This window comes from Caretta caretta, chromosome 14, assembly GCF_965140235.1.
Source record: "Caretta caretta isolate rCarCar2 chromosome 14, rCarCar1.hap1, whole genome shotgun sequence".
NCBI lineage: Eukaryota > Metazoa > Chordata > Testudines > Cheloniidae > Caretta > Caretta caretta.
This window is the reverse complement of record NC_134219.1, coordinates 9,869,682-9,893,961: the sequence shown is the minus strand read 5'-3', so window position 1 is coordinate 9,893,961 and position 24,280 is coordinate 9,869,682. Positions and strand designations below refer to the sequence as shown.

General features: G+C 45.8%; 2 long non-coding RNA genes and 1 other non-coding gene across 3 annotated transcripts; 2 read left to right on the top strand and 1 right to left on the bottom strand.

The window, feature by feature from the left end:
* The first annotated feature begins 6,037 nt into the window (after positions 1-6,037).
* Positions 6,038-6,109, top strand: TRNAT-CGU (transfer RNA threonine (anticodon CGU)). Its single transcript has one exon. It is a non-coding gene; the product is annotated as a tRNA-Thr (tRNA).
* A 535-nt stretch (positions 6,110-6,644) lies between these two features.
* LOC125621233 (uncharacterized) lies at positions 6,645-22,288 on the top strand. The gene is made up of 3 exons (XR_007352463.2): positions 6,645-6,713; positions 19,897-19,961; positions 22,048-22,288. It is a non-coding gene; the product is annotated as an uncharacterized LOC125621233 (long non-coding RNA).
* LOC142069026 (uncharacterized) lies at positions 14,801-24,214 on the bottom strand. The gene is made up of 2 exons (XR_012664886.1): positions 23,846-24,214; positions 14,801-15,089 (listed from the first exon to the last, which is right to left on the bottom strand). It is a non-coding gene; the product is annotated as an uncharacterized LOC142069026 (long non-coding RNA).
* Between the last annotated feature and the right edge of the window lie 66 nt (positions 24,215-24,280).

Sequence of the window (24,280 nt, the reverse complement as noted above, 5' to 3'; positions counted from 1 at the left end):
TCTGCAGGCGGATTCTTAATACAATGTGTACCCTTTTATAATACAGCTCCTTCCAATGCTTGATGGGATTTCTCCTTACAAGTACATTCATGCTCGGAGCTAGAGCAAAAATGGCTTATGAATACTCCATAGAGCTCTCTTGCTACCTATTATCTTCTGAGGCTTCCCCCGTTTCCAAGTCTCCCTGTACTATGAAATTTTGGATATACAGCTTCATAATAGCAGGCTCAAAGAAAACACCCCACTCCCCCAGCTGTGTATGCTAAACTCAATTCACAAAAGAGATGGGAGGTGATTTTGTTCCCAAAACACAACAGCAGGTCAGGCTAACAAGCTTTAGTGACCCACTTCCCAGCTTAATTACTCGCCTGTATCACTTGCTGGGAAAATCAAACAGCTATTACATCTGGTGGAAACTGTGTGTGAGTTCAGCGTGCCACTACGTCTGCAATCTTTGAATAAGAAATGCTACTATTTCTTCCCTATGCTGTGCATAGGATCTTTAATTAATCCCAAACCCTCAGCTCCCTTTACAAACAGGAATTAAATCTTGCAACAAACACCCCTGTGAGCTGGGCATTATCTAACTCAGTGTTTCTCAAATGCAGCCACCAGGGGCTTTGCTTGCGGCCACAGCCTGGGCGGTGATTGGGGGGAGAGGAAGTAGTAGCCGTGGCCTCTCCCCCTGGGGTCACCAGCAAGCGTTGGGCCCTTCCCCACTCTGGAGAGACAAACGCTGGAGGATCAGGCAGCTACTGAGTTCCTGGAGGTGGTGGGGCCAGTCTTCAGCTCTGGGGTGGCAGGCAGCAGGCTCAGGCTGCAGGACTTTGAGCTCTGGGCCCCCAGGTTCTGGCCCCTGGGCTCATGCCGCTCCCATCGCCCCTGGCCCTTGCTGCCTACCTCCCCATCCAGGGCTTAATTTGTCCTGTGTCTTGCCCGGGCTGAGTAAATCTGCTGTGAAAAGTGATATTTGTATGTTTGTTAATACCACTTTTCACAGCAGACTTAGTAGCTAGCTGGGAGGCTGTGAAAAGTGATATTAACATACAAGTATCACTTTTCACAGCAGCAGGCTTACTAGCTAGCACATTTAAAAAAAAACAACAACCAGAAAAGCAAAAGAAACAACAACAAAAAAGACAAGAATGTGCAAAGCATCTTATTTGTGGTTTTATTCTGTTTAGGTCCAGTAAAGAATAGAGACAATTGTACATTATTTTTATTATTGAGATTGCAAAAAAAAAAAAACCTATATAAATAAATTACAATGACTTGGACATGTGTATGTCCATATTTATTTGTTTGTTTTCTAAAGTTAATTAAGTATTTTAGGAAAAATTGTGAGAGCGGCCACCAAAAAATTTCTTGTGAGAACCCCTGATCTAGCTCCATTTCATAGAGGGAGAAACTGAGGCAAGATAGAGGTTAAGGGCCTTTCAGTAGCAGAGCTGGGAAAAGAACTTGTGAGTCTGACCTGGATGGCAGCATCTAGGTCTTTTATAAAAGGAGATACACCACACACGGAACCAGTAGGTGAGCACACTGGTCAGTTCTTGCAGTTTGGCAGAAAGGGCTCTAATATATCTGTATTATCTTGGCATTCCTATTGCACTCATTCCTGTCGTGTCTAAGTGTCATAGGAGCTAATGTTTTCTGCTGCTTCGATCTGCTGTCTTCTGTGCTTGCTGGCCCATCTAATAACATCCCTCCTTAAATGTTATTTGCCCTAATAAATACAGCAGGTACCAGTCCAGCCAGCAAAAATCAGAGTAGACCTTTGGAACCAGCTGGCCCTAGAATCAGCAGAGGCAGAAAGAAGGTTAAGAGCAAGAGTTTTGAGTATTTCAGGATTAAGCCCATTATGTATTATTCTATAACCTGTCTCGTTAACACTCATTTGTAAAAAAGCATAGGGATGATAAAGTCTATTATATCATGAGCAGACTCATGGACATCATGCATTACAATTTTGCCATAATGCTGTGACTATGACACTTAGTTTGTAACCATAATGACCCAGGGATACAGCATTTTTGTGAAGCTGAGGACAGATTTTTGGTGCAGGGAAAAATGGCACAATGGCCAGATTACAAAATAGATGCAGACATCCTAAGAATGCTACAGAGTGGTTAATTAGGCTGCTGTACACATTATTCAATAGCCGCTGAACGTCTGTATTTATGTACAACTCTTACTTACCCTGTTGCATTTTGCATATGTAGGTTATGCCAATAAATTGCCCAATGTGCGTCATGAAATATTTTGATCCCTTTAGAATGGTTTGACCGTTCTAAATGTGGTTTGATTTAAAAAACAACATTAAAGGTCAAACATTAGACATTAAAAGTCACTACACTGGAATGCTGTCAGTAGCAAAACACCCCCCCTCCCCTGCACCTCAGCAAATTATTTAGTGTCAGTGAAACACCCGAGGGCCAAATTCTATCCAAACGACACTTTTGCAGATAAGATCTGTCATCACATTACACACCAAGCATGAGCCATAGTTCATTGTAATAGAGAAACATACTATTCAGTCTCAGAGCCAACGGGTCAGTTTTCTTTCATTATGCACAAAAAGTTTTTTAAATGTGCGCATTAAATATTTACGCTTAAAATTCATGCCCTTACTCCCACCACTCCTGAAATAGGAAGGCTGTCACGAAGGCAGGCAACTAACCTCCAAAAGCACTGGTGGGAAAGCTAGACAAAATAGATCAAACTTTCATGTGCAGTTAAATACTATTCCAGCAGATGGCGTTATAGGTCTGTGTAGTCAATTTTTAAAACCCCTGAGCGGGAAAAGAAGTGGGGGATGAAGAACAAAGGAGGGGAAAGAGGGGCAGAGAATTTGAAATCTGGTCTGGGGATGTACCTTGTTAAAACACTGCTGCCTCCTGCAAAAACTTGTGCCAGATGCGTCAGAGAAAGGAGAAAAATGATGCAGCCAAAGAACTGTGCAGTCCGGTCCATATGGTCACTATCTGTATGTCTATACTGTAATTGTAGCCTATATAATCCATCTACAGTCATGCAGGGGAACAGGGACTGTGTCACTCTCACACCCTAGGACAGAGCAGGTTTGGACCTTTCTTGGCATGAAGGCTACTTAGTACAAGCACATGGTGCCATGGCGCAGTATACTGAAGGGGTTGATTTGTATTTGCGTTGATGTATTAACTGAAGATGCAGGGGGTGAGAGATATTGGGTGGGGGGTCAGCCCTCAGTCTCCTAGGTATCATGGCGTTATTCCCAGGCAACACAGCCAGCTCTGGGAAATAGGAGCATTTCCCCAGTTCTCTGCCAGGTAATATGGACCGCTGATTATTCGCAGGCGATCATTTCCCCAGGGCTGTAGCTAGGCCCAGAGCTGCCGCTTGTGTAGGATTCATTCTCATCAGTCCTCTGTTTGCAAACACCTTGGGGCTGATCTTCCACTTGCAACTTGGTTCGTCTCTAAGATGCCACAAGTCCTCCTGTTCTTTTTGCAGACCTCCTTGGGTATGTGACACAAAGTATTGCCTGAAGGGAGATTAATCATACACAGAAAATGCTACCGAATAAAAGTCGTTCTAATTGCAATAGGCAAATCTGGTGGAGCCTATATAAGCTTTCTGAAAAAGTTCTCAGCATGTGTACTAGTGCTAAACTCTGTATTTCTGTCCTATTGCAAGCTGTGTTATCCCTTACAGGTTTGATGATAATTGGTGGATAGTATATTAGTTCTCCTTACATACCCACCAGTAGCTAAATAATCAATAACGCCTAATGCAAGTGCAGTTGTTCGCTTGGGAGGTGATTGCCGATGTTTTTTTTTTATTTGAAAAGCAAAGTTTTGTACTTAGCAAAGCAATTGTTCACTTTCCAAGCCAGCTATTCCTTGGGCTGAAGTTCTCAAACAAAGTCTGGGTCTTTACTTAATTACCCAAAGAGGGGGAGGGGTGTCTACATAAGAGAATACATGTACCTTTTATAGGATGCCATAAATCAAGTAAGACTGAACAGATGCATGGATACAAACTGACATATTATAGAAAGCTCGATAGATTAAATTATATCATATACATATTCCCCTTAAATTATACTGTTTGCAGGAGGAAGACAGCAGCCACTAAAAGCCAAGTAATAAGGTCTATCAATTTAAAAACTGCAAGCCAAAAAAGAGTTATTTCAGTGCAAAGCTACATTATGTGTCAAAACTACACAGTCCAAATTCTCCCCTAAAAACAAGATCTAGAGTGAAATCGCAACTGATTCGCTTCGTGGGGTCTGACCCAGCGTTAGCCACAAGACTAGAGATTTAAAGGAGAAAAAAAACCCTACAGGGGTCCTTATTATTGTTATTTTATTTTCTTATCTAATGTATAATAATAGGCTCAAACTCCAAACACGAACTCTCAGGCTGTCAGGAAATACGTTCTGAGCTGACATAGAGTACTGTTAGACTGCAGGATGGTCTCCCGAAGGAGTGAGGGAAACCCACTTTCTTGGGACATTTCCCGTGTAGACCGGACACTGCGCTCACAGTCCCGAGCGTGCGGCAGGGAACATTCACACTGGGGAAGCTGGGGAAACAGCCCGGCTTCTTAGCCCTCTCTGCGGTGCGGTTGCTGCAGCTACGCCAACGTGTGCATCGCTACAGACACGAAGTGAACGCTGCAGGAAGAAGTGCTCGGTGGCTTAGGGGATTGGATGCGGTTTAGGAAGCGTCGTACCAGCTAGGTCGCTGGTTCAAATCTGGCCGACCTTGGGCAGTGTTACTCCGGTGCTCAGATTTAAATGCAAACCCATGCAAAGGGAGGCGATGTCTGGGTAAAGACGTGCACTCCTAAATGGGGAGAGAGAGAGGTGTGATATTCCGCAGCCACGACGGGGCTCTCTGGGTTCCCCTCCCTCGTTTTATTCAGATGATGCGGGGGTTGGGTTCTTTGTCTCTACGGCCTGTTGCGTGTCTGAAAGCTCGTCCTAGAATGAGGCCTAAATTGCACGGTGCATTACATGAGTCGTGGAAGTTTGTCTCTGGCTTGGCAACTGCTTATTTGGGAAGGTGCAGCCATAACATGCCACCTTGAAATCCCCTCTCTGGATGGGGGCGATGGATGCATGGGAAGCTTGGTTTGCATGGTTGCAACCACTTCTCCTGGAAGGAGCAGGGGGCTACTTAGCTGCAGGCGTCCTCTTTTCTCCTTGGCGAGGGTTGCAGACGGGAGATAGGGAAAGGTGGATTCGCCCTCTACACACATTCTCATAGGGAAGGATTTCATTTCCCTTGAAAGTTTGCTCACGGCCGCTTTGCAACTTCTGGCGGGTTTTTCAGAGTCTGGGAGAGGCAAATTGAATCACAGCAGGGAGACTTGGTTTGATGAATTCCAAGGTGCATTGAGGCCTGGACTGCTCCTCGCAGCTTTGTAGCTACTAGTGATTAGGGGGGTCCATTGGAAGGATTTTGAGGTGCATGGGATGGCAGTCGCGGGAGGACGCGCGCCGTTTGCGCACGGGAGACCTGAAAGTTCATCTGTAGCCGCTTTGCAGCTGCTGGCTTTTGCTTTAGTTATACTGGGGGGAAGGTGTAGGGGAGAAAGGGGGGGACGCGGTGTATTGCGACCCTCCCTCACACACTGCACGCGTGAGTCCCGGAATATCTTCCTTGCCTGCTCTGGAGCTGCTGGCGCTTAGGGGAACTGCATGGAAGGAGCGGAGGGGTGCAGCGTTGCATTACAATCCACCCGTCCGCTCCCCTCAGGCAGGCTGTTTTACATGCATAAGGCCGGAAAGTTTATCCGTGGCTGCTTTGGAGCTGCGGGGGGTCGGCAGCTGGCTGGAGGGGGAGGGTGCGCTGTGCCCCGCGCGGGCAGCGGCGGAGAGACCGTTGGGCCACGCGGATGGAACGCAGCCAGGGCACACAGGCCGTTGGGCCACGCGGATGGAACGCGGCCCGGGCGAACGGAACGTTGGGCCCCGGGCGGATGGAACGCAGGCCCGGGATCGTTGGCGGCTGCCTTCCACTGGCTGCTTTCGCCTGCTGCTAGCCCGTCAGGCGCGGTGGCCAAGTGGTAAGGCGTCGGTCTCGTAAACCGAAGATCGCGGGTTCGAACCCCGTCCGTGCCTGAAAGGAAAACGTAGCGCCCGGACTGCTTGGGAGGAAGGGGGAGCCTGGCTCCGCCTCGTGCAGCCTCTTTTTATTTTTCAGCCTCTGCTCCGTTTATTGAGAGACACAAAGAGGGGGCCCGGGCTGCAGCGCCGAGGGGACCGTGTAACCTCCCCCTGCTCCTCCCCGGGGAGGTGCTACTGCATGCAGCGGGCTCTTCTGGCGCCGCCGCGCCACGGAGCGTGCACCGGTCAGCACACGGGCCCCCCCGGCTGCGGGGGCCGGGCGCGCGCCCACCGCCGGCGGAGCGCTGCAAGGGGGTGGGATTGCATGCGCTCTGCAGACCCCTCCGAGCAGCTATCTATGGCCCTAGGCTACCGAGACTGTACCGGGAGGACTGCAGTCGGGCAGCGTCTTTTCCTGCATTGCATTGCATTGCATTGCAATGCAAAGGGGGGGGGGGAATTGCAGCAGAAGAGCCCGTTTTCCAGCGTTGCAAAGGGGGAGGGGTGCACGGGGTGGGGGCTGTTTTCATGCATTGCTCGTGTGTGGTGTGCTTGAGAGAGTCCGCGAGAAAGAAAAGGGGACTGGCCGCTGGGGAGCGGGTTTTCCTGCATTGCACAGGTCTGTGTGTGACGGGGGTGGAAGGACAGTTGTCTTTGCACTGGGAATGCAGCTGGGCTCCTTGATTTGTCATGCATTGTGCCGGGTTACAGCTGGGCAGCCCCAGTTTCATTGCATGCGGAAATTGCAGATGGCCAGTTTTCTGCTTTGCTTTGGGGGGGTAGGGTTGCCAATTTTGGTTGGATGTATTCCTGGAGGTTTCAGCAGAGGACATACTCTTTTAATTAAAAATTAATAATTAATTCCTGGGGAGTCCAGGACAATCCTGGAGGGTTGGCAACCCTACTTTGGGGGAAGCGGGTTGGTGCTGAAATTGGAGAACCTATTGGCCTGGGCTTGGTCAGGATATTGATTAAGCCCTTAGAACACTTGAGTACTAAACAAATAATAACTGTAAGTGTTTAATACAGCTTGCTGTGCCCACTCCAGTCTTGTTAGTTAATAATCTTTCTAATTGACCAAAAACGTAGTTACATGCATGTGGTAGGATTGCCAGGTGTCCAGTGTTCAACTGGAACACCCGGTTGAAAAGGGATCCTGGCAGCTCTGGTCAGCACTGCTGACCGAGCCGTTAAAAGTCCAGTTGGCGTGAGGCTGGCAGGCTCTCTACCTGGCTCCACGTGGCTCCCCAGAAGCGGTGACATGTCCCTGCGGCCCCTTGGCGGAGGGATGGCCAGGGGGGCTCCGCGCACTGCCCCCACCCCAAGTGCCGGCTCCGCAGCTCCCATTGGCCGTGGAGCTGTGGGCGGAGGCAGCGCGCAGAGCCGCCTGGCCACGCCTCTGCCTGGAAGCTGAGGGACAAGCTGGCCGCTTCTGGAAGCCGCCTGAGGTAAGCGCCGCCCACACCTCCTCCCCCACGCCAATCCCCTGCCCCAGTCTGGAACCCCCTCCCGCACTCTCGGCCCTAGTCCAGAGCCCCCTCCTTCACACCAAACCCCACATCCCCGGCCCCACCCCAGAGCCTGCACCCCCAGCCAGAGCCCTCACCCCATCCCGCACCCTGCTGCCCTCCCCGAACTGCCTGCTCCAGCCCTGAACCTCACCCAAATTCCCTCCTGGAGCCTGCACCCCCTCCCGCACCCCAAACCCCATATCCCCAACCCCACCCCAGAGCCTGCACCCCCAGCCAGAGCCCTCACCTTCTCCCGCCCCCCAACCTCCTGCCTGAGCCCCCTCCCACAGCCAAAATCCCTCCTGGAGCCTGCCCCCCCAGCACTCCAAACCCTTCGGCCCCAGCCTAGAGCCCCCTACTGCACCCCAAACCCCTCATCCCCGGCCCCACCCCAGAGCCCACACCCCCAGCCGGAGCCCTCACCTCCCCCCCACCCCAGCCTGGAGCCCCCTACCACACCCTGAACCCCTCATTTCTGGCCCCACCCTGGAGCCCACACCCCCAGCTGGAGTTCTCACTCCCTCACACCCCAACCCCTTGCGCCAGCCCATTGAAAATGAGCGATTGGGTGAGGGTGGGGGAAAGCAAATGACAGAAGGAGTGAGCGGGGGCAGGGTCTCGGGGAAGTGGCGGGGCAGGAGGCGGGGCAAGCGTGTTTAGTTTTGTGTGATTAGAAAGTTGGCAACCCTAGCATGCGGTTATTTAACACTGGGCATGTATAGACAGTCTGGGATTTTCACTGTAGCTTCTGGGAGTTAGGTGTCCAATTCTCAGGCTCCGTTGCTCTCAGCCCAAATTACCACTGAAGATGCAGCAGGAAAATGGTGACTCCTTTCTATTAAAGGGGGCGATCCCTTTGTGCCATCCAGGCCTGAGTGAGTGGCAGCTGGAGAGCCCCACATCAGGCCCTTAACCGAGGACACCAATCCAGGATGAATAAAGAGATAAGAGACACCGATAGCACACTCCTTATGGCTAATGAACAACTGTGACCCAAAAGCACCTCCCATGTCTTTATCTGTGTTAATAACTTAAGCTGTAAAAGAACCGATGTAGAATAGAATAGAGCTGGTAGCTCACTCACTGGTGATTTTTCCATAGGATCTATGTGAGTGTGTGTCCTAATGTATGCTTGGTCTGAATTAAAACCCTGGATCTAAGACACCCCCAATGCTGGAAGTTCAGTTCCTCATCCAAACTAAAGCTCAGGCCCCTCCCTGCCACACAGCAATATGTTGTGATGGGCAGAGTAGGGAAAGGAAACCTTGATGCCACATATTGCAGTGATTCTTGTCTTACTGTTTGAGAAGAGGACAGAGGCAATGTGTTTTTGCTTAATAATTGTGAGTGTAAATAGTTCAATAAAGGAACATTTGGTGCTGCATGGCGGGTGGAGGATTGCTTGGTAAGCATGAAGCACTGAATTCTGCTTGCTTTCACCCTTGGTTGGTTGCGACGCATAACTCCTGTAAATGGTATTGGGAGGCCAAATTGTGGTGTAAATTTGGGGAAGCATAGAGTTCCCTGGAGTTGCCCCTGCTTACATCAGTGCTGAATGTGGCCCCGGGACTCTTTGCATCTACATTTATGCAAGGGGAGTTATACCAGATTTGTGTAATGTACATATCTGCGACTCAGAATTCTAAAGTAGGGGGTCTGAGATGGATGAAGCTGAGAGTCACTGCTTTCAGGCATTGTTGCCCAGTGGTTAGAGTAGAGCAGTGAGGTTCAGTCCTCAAAGGTATTTAGGCTCCTAACTTCCATCTATATCCATGGAAATTATGCAGACTAAATACCTTTGCGGATCTGGGCCTGGGAGTCTCTGGTCCTGATTCTGCCACTGCCTTACTTGATTGCAAAGTACAAATGGTTAGATACTTCAGAAGACCGAAGACCTGAGCCACCTCTTTTAAAGAGAAGGCCACTTATTCTGGTGCCTTGGTGAAAGCTGAGCTCTTGGAAAATCTGTCCCTAATTGTTTTGTGCTTCACATTTACTCGCACGCTAAATGGATATTATGCCGTTTATCTACCCCACATATGTGTTGGAAGAATTCATGTGTTTAAAAAGCACTTTAGACTCTTAGGATAAAGGGTATTACGGAAGGACACCATATTATCAAACCAGAGAAAGTGTCATTTAGATCGCACTGTAAAAGGCAAAGGATGCAATTCCTGTACATTGGATTAGTCAGCTCTTGCACAAAAGTGTGATGTGACCATAAGACTGAGAGCTAGGCATTTTCAGTTCTAATTCCATCTCTGAGGCTGACTTTCTCTGTGGCCTAATAAGCCAATTACTTGCTGCTTAATTTCACCAGCTGTAAAATGGGGATAATACATTCTAACTCATAGCTGCAGAGCAGGGAAAATGTAATGGAACGTTTGCCCAGCGTCTGGAAGATGAAAACACTCAGCACATAGGCAGGGTTTATGATTATTGCATTAATCTGGTCCAGCTTCATCAGTGTTTGTTCAGACTCAGCTGGCCAGAGACTGCCTGGCATTTACTGGTTTCTTCGTAGCTCGCCTGTAGGGTGAAAATCTTGGGCTCTGATCCGGCAAACAGACCATACAGATGGACCCTTGGGCTGTATTCAATGCATTTTTAATATGGGAAGGGTAGAGAGAAATGCAGTCCTGCATCTGGGACTAGATAAAATTTAAAACCTACAAATTTGGTTAAGAGATTAGAGAAACAGACGTTTCTTCCAAAGATTATGTCACAAGGGGTTCCCTGTTAATGGAGGGAGGGATGCTATATTTCTTGAGGGTATGTATTGGAAACTACACCAACTGGAGTCAGGTTTCAGAGTAGCAGCCGTGTTAGTCTGTAAGTTTTTAGCCCCTGTAGAACAAATGATTACTAATAATATTTGTGCTTATCTACCAGCTAGCACAGTGAGGCTCTGACCTGATTAGTCCTTAAGCTCTCCTACAATACGATGCAAACACACAATGCTCTTTGTACCATCTCCCCTGCTCTGATTAACCCCAGGCCAGTCCTCCAGGGTTCTTATCCCAGTCCTATCCCTACAGAGCCGAAGTACATTCCTGGCACCACCCTTTACACAGAGCTCTCTTGCCCCTTTCTTCTACGAAACCTGAACCAAAGCAATTGTGAGCCTCTTAGTGCAGGGGCCATCTTGTAGTTATGTCTTTGTACAGCACCTCGCACAATGGAGCGCTGATCCATGAGGGGGCCCTTTGACACTATTACAATACAAATAATAAACAATACCATTGCTTAATAAGTCAGAGAACCTAAGCAGATTTGGTGAGAGACAAACAAATGAGCAGCTGCACTGAATTATGATGCAAGAGACTTTTAAAAATGCCTGTTAAGGGCCTAATTCTGCCATCTTTAGTACTTATATACTCACCCATATTGAACACAGTGGGACTCTGTGCTTGGAAAAGTGCCACTCAGCATGAGTAAGGGGGGGCAGGATCGGGCCCTACATGTTACACTGTTTTATTCTCCAAGAAAACCACTCAGAAATGATTGATGGTGAATCTGATTTTTCTCCCCTACTGGGCAGTTAAGACAGACTGTGGAGAGCCTTTGTCCCTGGCATTTTGCTACTGTTGGGACTGTCAGGGTATCAAAAGGGTAGATGTGTTCATTATGCATCCTGCTGACCTTTGAACAGACAGACTCTGCAAAAGGAAATGCTTGTACTCCTCATAGCATTGGAGCTGCGCCAGGCCTGAGCCCTGGTACCGCACCTCTCATGTTGGGAGATCAGATGCAATGAAAGAGCCCTGCTGTGTTGCATGTTACTATCAGACTAAGTGAAAGTGCTCACCTCCCCGCTAGCTCCGGCATGTGATTTCCAGACCCACTCTATAGGGCAGCACAGTGTTCATGGGGGTTGAATGTGAGGAGCTTCCTTATCAGCCGCTGTTGCAAACCTAAGGATGGGTGAACAACATGCCTGGTAATACTGTGTGTTTACAGCATGGTAGAATGGACACAAACGTGGTCTGTGTGGTGACTAGGGACAGCGAGGAAGACTGAAAACCAGCACTCCCAGTGTCATGTGCTGGGCAAAATGAAACCTCAAGCAAATTCTGAACAAAATCATTTTAATCCTGTCAATGGCTCTGCTTTAAACATGGTGTAGGCACGTTTTTGCAGTTGAGCACTCAGACTGAAAATCTGTTGCACCTGAAAGGATTTGATTGACATTATGCTCAAGCTTGTTATTGGGAATGAAGTGTTGTCTAATGGTTAACACAGGGGTTTTGGAATCAGGACTCTTGGAGTGAGATTCTGTGCTGGGCCTCCAAGGAGATGTATCACTGAGAGCCCCACCTGGGGGGAGGTGGGGGCAAAGATGAGTTTAAGGTATTTGAACATACCCTTCCATCAGGAGTAGCAGGTGCTCAGCGCCTGGGAATCTGGCCCATACAATGTCACCATTATCCATCTGGGATACTGTGTCACCATTACCCATAGTGAATCTATTAGCAGAATTGTATAAACACGTGTGTCCAAAGTTATAGAGGTCTAGAGTAACAACAAGAGTTAAAAATCGTGGCCAGGTCCTCAACTGATGTAAATTAATATCGTCCCATTTAAGTCAAGTGATTTACACCAGCTGAGGGCCTGGCTCCACATTTAAAGAAAAAAGTTATTTCTTTTACTAATAATATTTCAGATAAACATAGCTGAAGGATTGGGAAAGCTCACTTCCTTTTCAATCATGGGTGCTGCTTCCTTACATTATTACTCTATTATACTCCCTTTGGAGAATGATGCTGCATAGGTCACTTTCACTTTTGTTTCTAGGCAGTTTCATTTTCTGGTTCTGGTGCACGACCGCCTTGTTTTTGTGTTTGAATTCACAGCACTGCGGGGATATGTTCACACACCCTTCTGTCCTCCCCCAATCTCGCCTCTCCCACCATCTTTCGCCCTACCCCAAAATTCACTGAATTTAAAAAAAAATGAAATTTCCATCTGTTAGATTTTAAAGTCTGAATTTTGTTTAGCAAACTAAATCTGAGGAATTAACTAATTTTTAATGCCCCTTTAAATAATCAAGAGACTCATGCTTTGATCCTATCAGCCGGAAGGCTAGGGGTGCAAGATTTTCAAAAGTATCTGATGATTTTTTGAGTGCCCAACCTGAGTTGCCTGAAAGGGACCTGATGTTCAGAAAGTGCTGAGCACCCTCCAAAAATATGGTCCCTTTACGGTGTCTCGGTTGAGCACCCAAAAATGGAGACACTCAAAATCACTGGTCTCTTGAAATCTTGGCCATGTGTTAGTACAGTGTTTCTCATCCCACACAGATTGGCGGCTTTTATTCAGTCAAAAATTTTCACAACCCCTTTACATTTGTTATAAAAGTAAGCGTAGAAAATGTATTGATTAAAAAAACCATACGTTTGTGTAACTGATTTGTGTAAGTGTCAGGTTTCAGAGTAGCAGCCGTGTTAGTCTGTATCCGCAAAAAGAACAGGAGGACTTGTGGCACCTTAGAGACTAACAAATTTATTTGAGTATAAGCTTTCGTGAGCTGCAGCTCACTTCATCAGATGCATTCAGTGTAAGTGTGTTTCAAGAGGGTGGCAGAAAATACTTGACCTTGAAGGGCAAAGGTGTGCAGAGATTTGGGAAGCAAGGTTTCTTTTGCTTAGATTGTAAAAAAAATTCTCAGCGCCCCCATTACTTCTTTCATGACCCCCCCCTCCCCCCCGGGGTTGCGACCCACCAGTTGAGAAGCCCTGTGTTAGCATGGGAGTAGCTATGCAAATCTGATTATGTAATATTCATGTGGAGTGACTCTACCAGAACCTATGTTAAGCTTTTGTGCCTGGCTAGTGTGAACATGATGTTTCCAAAAGCCTGATCAGAATTGCTGGTGCAGTTAATAAAAGCAGGGGACTCTTTTTCCAGCCATTTTGTCTCCTGCCTACTCCCTGCACCGGTGCTTAATTTGTCATGAAAGAGGTGTCAGGGCTCAAGCAATGTTTTTACTTTCATAACTGACCCGGCAAGCCCAGAGGTGCCAGGGCTATGAACTGCCAAGCCTAGAGGTGCCGGAGCTCAGCCCTGGCAAGCCCTGGCACAAAATTATGCACTGCCCTGCTCATAACACCAGCTGTCTTTGTTAGAGAAAATCTTGAACTCATTAACTGAAGAAAAATATAAATGCATGGGTCTGATCCTGCAAACACCTATGGATGCCAGTACTCCTGGCTTGAGCAGTCCTGCAGGAGCCAATTGGACTGCTCATATGAGTAAGAGCTAATGGGGGAGAAGGGGAGGGACTAAGGATCATGGGGCTTCTGAGTCCAAACCTACCTTTATAAACAATAAATGGAAGGTCCTGGCTGACGTGACGTGCAGGTAGCACAGTATAAAAAAATTGTGATAATATTTCATGTAGCTTAAGCCATTCCGTGAATGATTTATTCTATAATGTGGAGAGGCTGGTTTATGAGAAAACCAGACCGCTGCTGTGGCTCCCCTTCCCCCTAAAAAGCAGCTGTCCTAAATGAAGCTAGGGAACAGTATTTGCAGTGTTGTTGGAATCATAAATATACAGCCGAGCAAACTAACACAAGAATAAGTAAACGCCAAACTGTGAAGTCATCACATGGTTACAGCAATGTGATTCTCATTTCCATTATGATTTAGAATTTAATAGACCAACTGAAGTTTGATCAAGAGGCATTTCTTGTGTCAAAATGAAAAATTACAGATCAAAAGGGTGACTTTGCAGACAAACATATCGATCTACAGCCCGGGTGACACAGACTTCCTGGAAGAGAGCCCAGAACTAAGCATGTCTGTGTTTTAAAGTCAAATGGCTGTAGCCTTTTACCACTGATGAATAAAAAATGTTTTTGTCTGCATGCTGAAGGCCTGAGCAGAAACAAAAATGACTTGATTTGTTCTGCTGGAGGCACAAGTATGTGTTTGGGAATAATATTCCTTAGAAGTTGGGGGTTTATTTAAAAAAAAATTTAAAGGTGTTTGAAGAAGTCAGAATTCAGGTTAAAGACTTTTTGCCGAAAAAAAATATTCTGGGGGAAAATAGCTGCTTTTTCATTGAATGAGTCTAAGAGACAGCCCTAGGAGAAACCCATGGTGCTGCAGGAAGTAATGATGATAATTCGGCTCTTGGGGGACAGTCTTTTTGTCTAGGGTGTATGAAGTACTTAGCAGAATGAGGCCCCAATTCTTATTGGATTATCATTTTAATAGACATTAATAGATGGCACTCTTGCCTCTCAGTCAGCACTGAGCCAGTGGCCCAGCATTCTGTTAGGCGCAGTGTGATGCTGAAGGCAGTCTTAGATAAGATGCAAAAATGAGGTCCCAGTCACATCTGTGAGGGAGGCAATGTGGGCTAATGGATAGAGCACTTCCTGGTGACTCAGGAGACCTGTGTTCTGTTCCTGGCTCTGCCACTGCCGTGATATGTGACCTTGGGCAAGTCACTTCACCTTCCCGTGCCTCAATTTCCCCTGTAAAATTAGGATGATGATAGTGATCTCCTTTGTAAAACACTTTGAGAGCTACTAATGAAAAGTGCTAGCTAAGAGCTAGGTATTATCATGATTTTGTTTATTAAGGATCCCATAGTGATTTTGCCAGCATGTGGGTGTCTCCTAAACAAATTCCAGTTTCATGGAGTCATAGACTATAGAGACAGAAAAGCACAACTCAGCAATGTCCATACCAGTGCAGGATTGTGATTTAGATAATTATGTTTTGCTCACCCAAATTCTCCCTGAAATACCAAAGGAATTCAATTGGTAACCGTCTGTGTAGTGTGGCTGTGTGCTGAGTTCTGGCCCAGAGGTGGCTGCATTTCACTAAATGAGATGATCTCTCCATAGCCAGTCATTTGTAATTTGTTTTGGGATACTTCTGGAGGTAAGGCACAATGTGATTATTAGATGTTGTGTTAATGAAGCACAAACAGAGGTTTGATATGACTGTTCTAATGCAGTATAAAGGTTTCCTATTGTACTAATGCAGTGGTGCACAGTCTGGTCTCTAAATATAAAGAAGGATTTGGGGGACCCATGCACAGTAATGCCTGGGGAGAGCCATCCAGCTCAGTGCTAGGCTGGGGCTGGACAATTCCCATCCGTTCTGCTACCTCTTCTACAGTTCCTGCAGGAGCTGCGTTGCCCGGAGCAAAGGAGCTGTCCCTGCAGGGTAGATCTTGTTTCAGCACAAAGTGGGGTCGGCGCCCTGCTCTCTGTACCCCCTGAAGATCTGTGGGCGTCGGTCCACCAAATCCTCAGCCCTCCAGACCCCTCCCACCATTGGGCATGGTTCTAGGATAACCTCTCTGAGGCTCACCTTGCTGAGTTTCCCTTCCTGAGGGTTTTTCTGCAGGAGGGAACTGCTCTGGTTCAGTGACGCAGCTGGAAAGAACGATGAAATGAATAACACTCTGTCTGCTAAGAAGCAGTATTGTTTTCCTGTTACCACAATGGCAACTGCTGGAGAGGCAAAATAAGCCTCCGATTCAGCAAGTAATCTCGCTGGCTTTTGCACCGCACGAGGCCATGGGAGCCCCTGGAATTTGACCTCCTCAGCTTTGCATAGGCTTGGACATATTTTTTTTTGTGCTGAACGGCAGCAGTTGCTGCGCTGAACTCCAGCGAGATGCCAGTTTAAGTTCCAATTGGTATGAGTGTAACAAAGCTTCAATTATGCCGAATGTTTTAGTTCCCCCTAAGGGGCTACTTAGAATCTCATCTCCTCACCAGTACGTCTGACCTCTGAAGCAACAGGCCTGCACATTTTAGGGGCTCCACTCCGTTACCGAGGGTAGGACTCAGCCAGCATTAGAATTACCGCAGAGGCTGTTAAAGCTTCCGACTCCTCTTTGTGACTATAGAATTAATGGAAAAAACCAGAGGTTCAGGGCCCAGTCCTGTAAACTTTGCACACTGGAGTAATCCTTAATCACAGGAGTAGTCCGGTCGACACCAGCAAGGGAGCACAGATTACTCCAATGAGTAAGGATTTGCAAGATGAGGACCATAGTTTTTACTTTCATGAGGTGTACATTAGGGTATAACTCCACAGAAGCCAGTGAAATTGTGTGGCTGCAAAGACAATGTAAATGAGATCAGAGTCAGGCCTGGGATGACTAACAGCTTCCAATTATTAGTCCTCATGTCTGAATGGAGAACTATTTCCTTTGCATTCAGTACAAAACAATACAACTCCCCTGAAACAACATGAAGATTATGAGGTCAAAGCCAGGATTCAGAATTCCCCGTGATACACCACATCAGTGGTATAAAAAGCACATAAACTATAAAACTTTCTTGCTTTTAGAGTTTGTATTGATTTCCACCATCTAAAGGAGACTGGACCAAATCCATCCCTTTACTAACAGTGATTTCAGTACAGGGACACCAGGAGCGACTTTGGCCCAATAGTACTAATATCTTGGTTGATTTGGGGCAAGGGTATTAAATTGCTGCATCGAGCATGTAGGATATTCCTTTTTTACAGATGGAGGGAAAAGACTGGGAGGGTCTGAACACATAGTCTGTCTCCTTACTGCCTCTGAAATGTGTGTCAGACATCTGCATGAGAAATATGATGGAGTAATATTTCCTTTATGGCTACACCCAGATTTTTTTTTTCACCAGCAATAAAGTATGATGGGTCTTTGGCCCCGATCCTGCAAATTGTTTTCGGTGGGTGAACCCTTCTGTCAGTGTGCAGCACCATAGGCTTCAACGGACGCAGGGGGTCTGACAGCATGGAATGGCCTGTGGGATTGTGGCCTTATTTGGTGCGTAAGGGCTATGGGTCCGATCCAACTCCATTGAAATCACTGGGATTCTCACCACTGATTTCAATGGAAATTGGATCGGGGCCCAAATCTCCATTTTACTGATGAGAAAATTGAGGCAGGAGGCACAGGGAATTATTGTCCTGCCAGGTTTAGAACATAGCAGTTTCTGACTCCCAGTGAGATGTGATGAGAATAAATACATGAAAGTTTATGAGGTGCTCAGGTACTATAGTAATAAAGGCCAAATAAGCATTGTACATAGATCATCCTGTGCGCACCTCTCCCCACTCAGCACACACTGAAATCTCTTGGAGCCAATGCAAGATTTCTGCTGTACAAACAAATTCTCACCTGCTACCTCTGAGCCCATTTCTTGTTAGACCCTAGTTGAGCTAAATCCCCTAATTCCTGCCCTTCATCAACCAGGGTTTAACATCATCACACTTCCAAGTTCCCAAATAGAGAACAATTGCAGCATATTTTGAGATTGAAACTTTAAAAGACTGAGGAAGGACTGAATGGACTAAAGGTCCCCCATGGAGGAAGCAGCAGCGTAAATAACGTTAGTTTAATCGGCAGGGGTTATGGAATGTAGGATTATGGTAGGATAAGGGGATTTCCCCATTGACAGCTGCTCCCACAAACATACCCATTATTTATATATGTAACTTGTTGTTCAGACAGTAAGAATTTAAACTGCCCATGACACCACTGTACTCGTGATTGCTGGTTCCACAGTTGTAACATCTGGTTACATATAGCTGTCTCCCCCAGGAATTGGCTTTAATAGATGCAACTGGAGCAGAGGTAGTTATACTAAGAAGAGGCAGAGCTCTGTGTTTGAAAAGGAAACCATTATTTCTGAGGTTAATCATTGCTAGTTAATGCTTTTGTTCCCCTTCCCTTCTGGAGTAGTGGGAGCACGCAGTGATTCTGAAAATCAGGCCCAAATCATAGTCTCCGAGGCAGACTTTCGTCTATTCTACAGTGACTTTTAGTAGACTTACTCCGGATTTAGGGCCCATTCCTGCACCATTGCGGTCACTGGGAATAGAATTGAGGCCTTACATGGTGTGATTGAGGTGGGGGGATCTGGCCCTTTGAAGAAACATCTTTTCATACCACAGAATCAGAATGGATGTCCTTTGTGAAATGCACCCAGGGCTAGTAACTATGTCTGCATGCTCAACATTGTTGTCTTAAATTTGCAATAATGTACTAGTCTGACAAAAAAAGACGTGATTCTGTATCTCTGTTATGGTCTCATACTTTCATCTAAGGACCACCAAGTTCAATCACACTCACGTGAGCACAGTATCTTTGCAGGTTGGTCCACTGGTGCCAGAATTTAGTCTCTTTCAGTAACGAATTAATTCAGTTTTACCCATTTACATATATAGGCTGGAATTTGGCAAAGTGGCCCCGGGGAGTAAAACACCCTAAATCCCAGCTATCAGCCAGATGAGAAAACCTGGCTTTGTTTCTTTTGGATTATTTCTGCCACCCGAGGACCACACTCTGTGAAGTTCAGCAGAAATCAATGGGCCTACTCACACTGTCAGGTACTACTCAGTATGAGTAAGGGTAGCAGAATCAAGTCCAAAGATACAAACCCAGAAGAGCAACCTGAGAGACAGTGTTGACCAGTGGATAGAGTTCTGTACTGGGACTCGGGTTCTATTCTAGTTTCTGCTGGCTAGTTGTGACCAAATCACTTCACCGGTCTGTGCCTCAGTTTCCCCATCTGTAGAATGAGGATAGTGGTACTGTCCTCCTTTGTAAAGTACTTTGAGAGCTAGAGATGAAAGGTGCTTTATTAAAAATTATCTGAAGGGATGGTACATAGTGTGCCTACAGTCAAAGATACTGGTCCTGATGTCAGTCCTTTTAGACATTAGTGTAACCCGCTCTATTGATTTCGGTGTTATTCCTGATTCACCCAGGGTCTAAGTAAGAGCAGAATGAGGCGTTCTGCATGGAAAGGTGAAATGTAACAACAGAACAAAGAAGAAGAAAGATAAAAAGGAGATACGACGCCAAGGAAAGTTAAAAACACTGTTGTCTGGATCCAAACCCTTATTACTCAGAGAATTCTCCCATTCAAGCCCATGAGTCACATTCTGACCTATGGTGTGAATCTGGAGTAATTCAGAATGGTTGACATATCCTCTATGAAATGTAGAGGGAAGTACTAACATCTCTGGAGATACCAAAAAAGGGCTGCCACAGCTGGGTCTTGGATCTTGTAAAGAATTAGGTGTTTTTTTTTAAACTTGACTATTTTCAGTAGTGAGTTAATCCATTGTTCCCTGGTTATTGTTCCGAGCCATTGTGAGTCTAACATTATTAATATATTAGCCCTTTGGCTGCTAAACTGGTTCTAACAAACTGCTTACATTTATTTTTGGAGTTGTGAAGATGGTGATGTGTTACAACTTGATACAGTTGTGATCACATCGGAACTGAATGCAGAGTTAATCCTTTTCATAACCCCCCTACAGAATGGAGCTGCCGTCCTGCTGTCCCCGTGCACTGGATTCCCTACTCCTTGGAGCACAGCCAGCAGGTATTTGTGTGGAGAAGGCCCACTCTGTGAAGATATGGTGAAGTCCAGAGCTCTGATCTTGTAAGGTGGGGAGTGCCCCCTGCTAGGTGAAGGCCTTGGCTTCAGTGTAGCTCATTCTGCTCCCACTGAAGTTTTGCCAGTGCCTTCCATGAGAGCACGAGCAGGCTGTTTGGGAGCTGAGAGTACCTCGTAAAGGATCAGGCCCCAGCATAGGAACTTGTGCTGTGCCAAAATCCTGAATAAATGCCCCGTCCTGCTCCTATTGAAATTCATAGGAGCTTGACCTCGACTCCATTGGGAGCAAGATCAGGACCTGAATCAACATGCATGGTACTGAAAATAGCAAAGTAAACAGCTGTTTCACGGATGCTCCAGCTAAGCAATATGTGATCATGTTAATTTGGGAGAAGTATCTACCTTCCCTCTTGTGAATATGAGCGGTGGCAAATGTTCTATTCCTGGCTTGTTCTCTCTTCCTGTTTTTACATATTCTTAGCTTTGAGTTTTTAGGGCTTACCACAAGTAAGAAATGCAGCACCCTTTCTGTCTCAGCTGCTGTTAATGGAACTGGCCAAAAGGAGCAAGAAGAATATACTATAGAAAAACCCAGTATGGTAAAATAACGAATGAACAGCATATGCTACCCTGTGATCTCTGTAAACACAGTAATGATCTTATCACTTTAAATCAAATGTTACCAGTGTTATTCCTTCATGAAAAGTAATTTCTATGTCATCACTACATCACTCAGGGAGAGAGCTTTAGTCCCTTGAACAGTGTTTGCAAATCTTCTTTTCACAAGAATTGCATTATTCTGTAGTGATCATGTGATTATCTCTATGTTATCATCACACATGGCCAGCAAGTGCACCAGTTTAACATCTACCTTTCATATATGTTATCTCAATACTTTCCATACAGTTTATTCTTTAGCCTTTTAGCCTGTGATCCCTTATTTATTTTGCATACTCCCTAATTCTAAACATTCAGCAACCTTCTAACCAGGGAACATATAACTTTATTCTCCATAGATTATTATTTGGTTTTCATGTTATTTGGGAGTGGCAGCAGACCAGCAAGAGCATGGGATTAGTAACTGGGAGATCTGGGTTCTTTTCCTCACTCTGCCATTGTTGAGCAACCGTGGCAAATCAATTAACTTCTCTGTGCCTCAGTTTCCCCTGTGAATAAAATATTTGCCTCTACAAAGCACTTTGAGGTCTTTGGAGGAAAGATCCTACATAAATGCTAAGTGCTGTTTTTATTACATATATTATGGCAAACTGTTCACCTCGCTTTGTGGTTTGGAGATGTTTGGGCAGCTTCCACTCACCACTAAAATTTAACAAATAAATGATCACTCTCTGCATTGCCCTGGGTAATGGCCTCTATATAATTTAAAACATATTTCCCAAACTGGCACAAAATGACATTTCACAATAGCTACTTCTCCAGAAATTCTGTGAAATCTATCTATCTCATTACCATAGTCTCTGACCTCCTCCATGTTCCATTACTACAAGACACATGGATTTTCTAACCAAGAAGACTACAGCATCCAAAGTTACAAGTCACTTATATGCTGACTGGCTAAGTCATTTCTGATGTATATAGATGTACTGTCCTCCTTTCCTTTCACTTCCTGATGTATTTACAGCCTTGTCTGGGGCCCTCATCTCACCCTGTTGAGTATGAGTAATTCCCATTGTAGTCAACAGGATTTATTCATATCCTATGGGAGAAGGATTGGACCCATATATTATAAAGACCATTAAAGATGATGACACTCATCGGATCAGATGCTAGAGCGAGTTCTAATCAGGCCCAGAGTAATCAGGCCTCAAGTCTTCAAGCATGAAACCTAAGATACAAATATCCCTTGATATATTACTCCTAATGAGATAGTGTGGGAATAATTGATTCTTCAGCTAAAATGGCACTGGACAGTTGCGTACCCATCTTGTGTATGTCATCTTGCCATGCATAAATGTAAGGCAAGTTACCGTGTGTGTGTGTGTACACATGCATGCGCACAGAAAAAGTACTCTTCATTTGGAAGATTTTCTTTTTTTGTTTCTTTTTGCAGTACAAACATAAGGCCAGATTTTCACCGGTGTTGAGCGCCTACAGCTCCCTTTAAAAACAACAAGGAGTCCGGTGGCACCTTAAAGACTAACAGATTTATTTGAGCATAAGCTTTCATGGATAAAAACCCCACTTCTTCAGACGCAGCTCTCTTTGAATTCAAGTGGAGTTTATGGTGCTCAGGATTTCTGTAAAACAGGTCTATTATAACTGGGCATGTGAAATATTTTTGAAGTGGGATCTTGGGGCAATTAAATCATTTTCTGTTTACTTAAAATTGTTTCTTTTTAAATAAAAACTTGGATGTATTTTACATTGGCTTTAAAGCCCCCTGAATGAGTGACTGAGTTGAAAGCACAGGTCTGTTTCTCTCTCTCAAGTTTCTTCCTGGGGCTGTACAGAACTTTTGCTCTGTCTCTAGGCCCATCCAATGCTCTGTCTCTAGGCCCTCTGCACAGCCACCATGGTCATTCCCTACACCAATGCAAGCCTGCAGTCACTGAACAAGAAATGTACAGTGAGGTAGCAGTAGATGCAACTAGAGTAGGAGAGGAATGAATCAGCAGTCCCTGGTTTTCAGTGTATGACTCTGACTGTATTGTCAGACCCAACATCCACTTGTAATTCTAACCTCATCATGATCATGAAGCAATATGACTTTATTGCAGAATTGCAGAGTCCAGAGATGGAGAAGACCTATTAAGCCATCGGGGATACTCCCCTTTGCTGTATTGCCCTAACCTGAGTGAATAACCCAATAAATAGGAAATGGGAATATACCATGTCTTCCTGAATCACACTCTCACACACACTCTCTCTGCTTCAGGACGACATGCTGGAGGCCACGACTGATGTGAGATCTAATCAGTGTTATAGTCCCTGGAAAGCTGAAGTACCGTGAGAATATGAAATTTCACATTATCTTAGCCCCATAAATAGCTGATATTATCATAAGCTAGGTGAAAACCCCTACACAAATATTAATACAGCTACCTAAGAAAGTGCACAGGACTAACAGATATGCAGATTAAAATAAAGAGAGAGAGAGAGAAAGACAGAAAAATAGATAAGTCTTATATGCAAGTATAAAGACAGCCACCTAGAAGTAGAACACATCCAAGGACAAGGTTCAGGTACCATACACCAATATACAGTAAAATATGAGCCTGCAGGAAGAACATCAGTTCTCAGATTCTGGCTTCACTGAAGTCAGATTGGATTGGACTGGATAAACAACAAGTACACAGCTCCAGTCTGAATGGCTTTATGTGGCCCTCATTCTATAGCACCTACACATCACAGCAGACATGGCCCATGATTTTGAGTCATGACTACTGCTTTTTGACTGCCTCACTTTGAGACCTTGGCCTTGATTTTCAGAACGGCTGAGCAACCACCCATCCCATTCATTCCATTCCACCCCACCCCCTCTGAAAATCAGGCTCATGCTCTTGCAACCCAAGCCCCTGCAAAACTGAGGTATCCCTAACATCTGTGGCCTCTTTTGAAATGTGGCTGACACTCAGGTAATCCCTCTGCCCCTTCACTGCCAGTGCTGCATGAGCTCTAGATCAGTGGCTCTCAACTTCTCCAGACTACTGTACCCCTTGCGATGAACCCGATTTGTCTTGTGTACCCCAAGTTTCACCTCACTTAAAAACTACCTGCTTACAAAAATCAGACCTAAAAATACAAATGGGTCAGAGGGCCCTAGTACAGGTACTGACAAACTGCTTCCTTTCTCCTTTTTACCAGATCATTCTAAAATAAATCGATTGGAACATAAATATTGCACTTACATTTCAGGGGACAGTTTGCAGAGCAGTATCTCCTCTTTGTGTGAAATTTTAGTTTGGCCTGACTCCGCTGGTGCTTTTTCTGTAGCCTGTTGTAAAACCAGGCAAATAGCTAGAGGAGTTGATGTTCCCCCTGGAAGACCTCTGCAGTGCCCTAGGTGGAAAGCGGCCGCTCTCCACAGTATCAGCTGAGAGCTCCACTAGGGGGCCTCTCGGTCCCGAGTTTAGAGAAAGGAAAATCCGATTTGGATTGCTCAACTGGAAGCGAATGGAGAGAGAGGGAAAAAGAGGAACATTACTGGAAACAAGAAGGCACAATGATTTAGGGGAAACCCCCTGAAGCAGCGACTGTCCATTTCGTGTCTTGTGCAAATCCTAACTGACCAAATGATTTTTTTGGGGGGGGGTGGGGGGGAGGGTGGCAGCAACGGAAAGCCT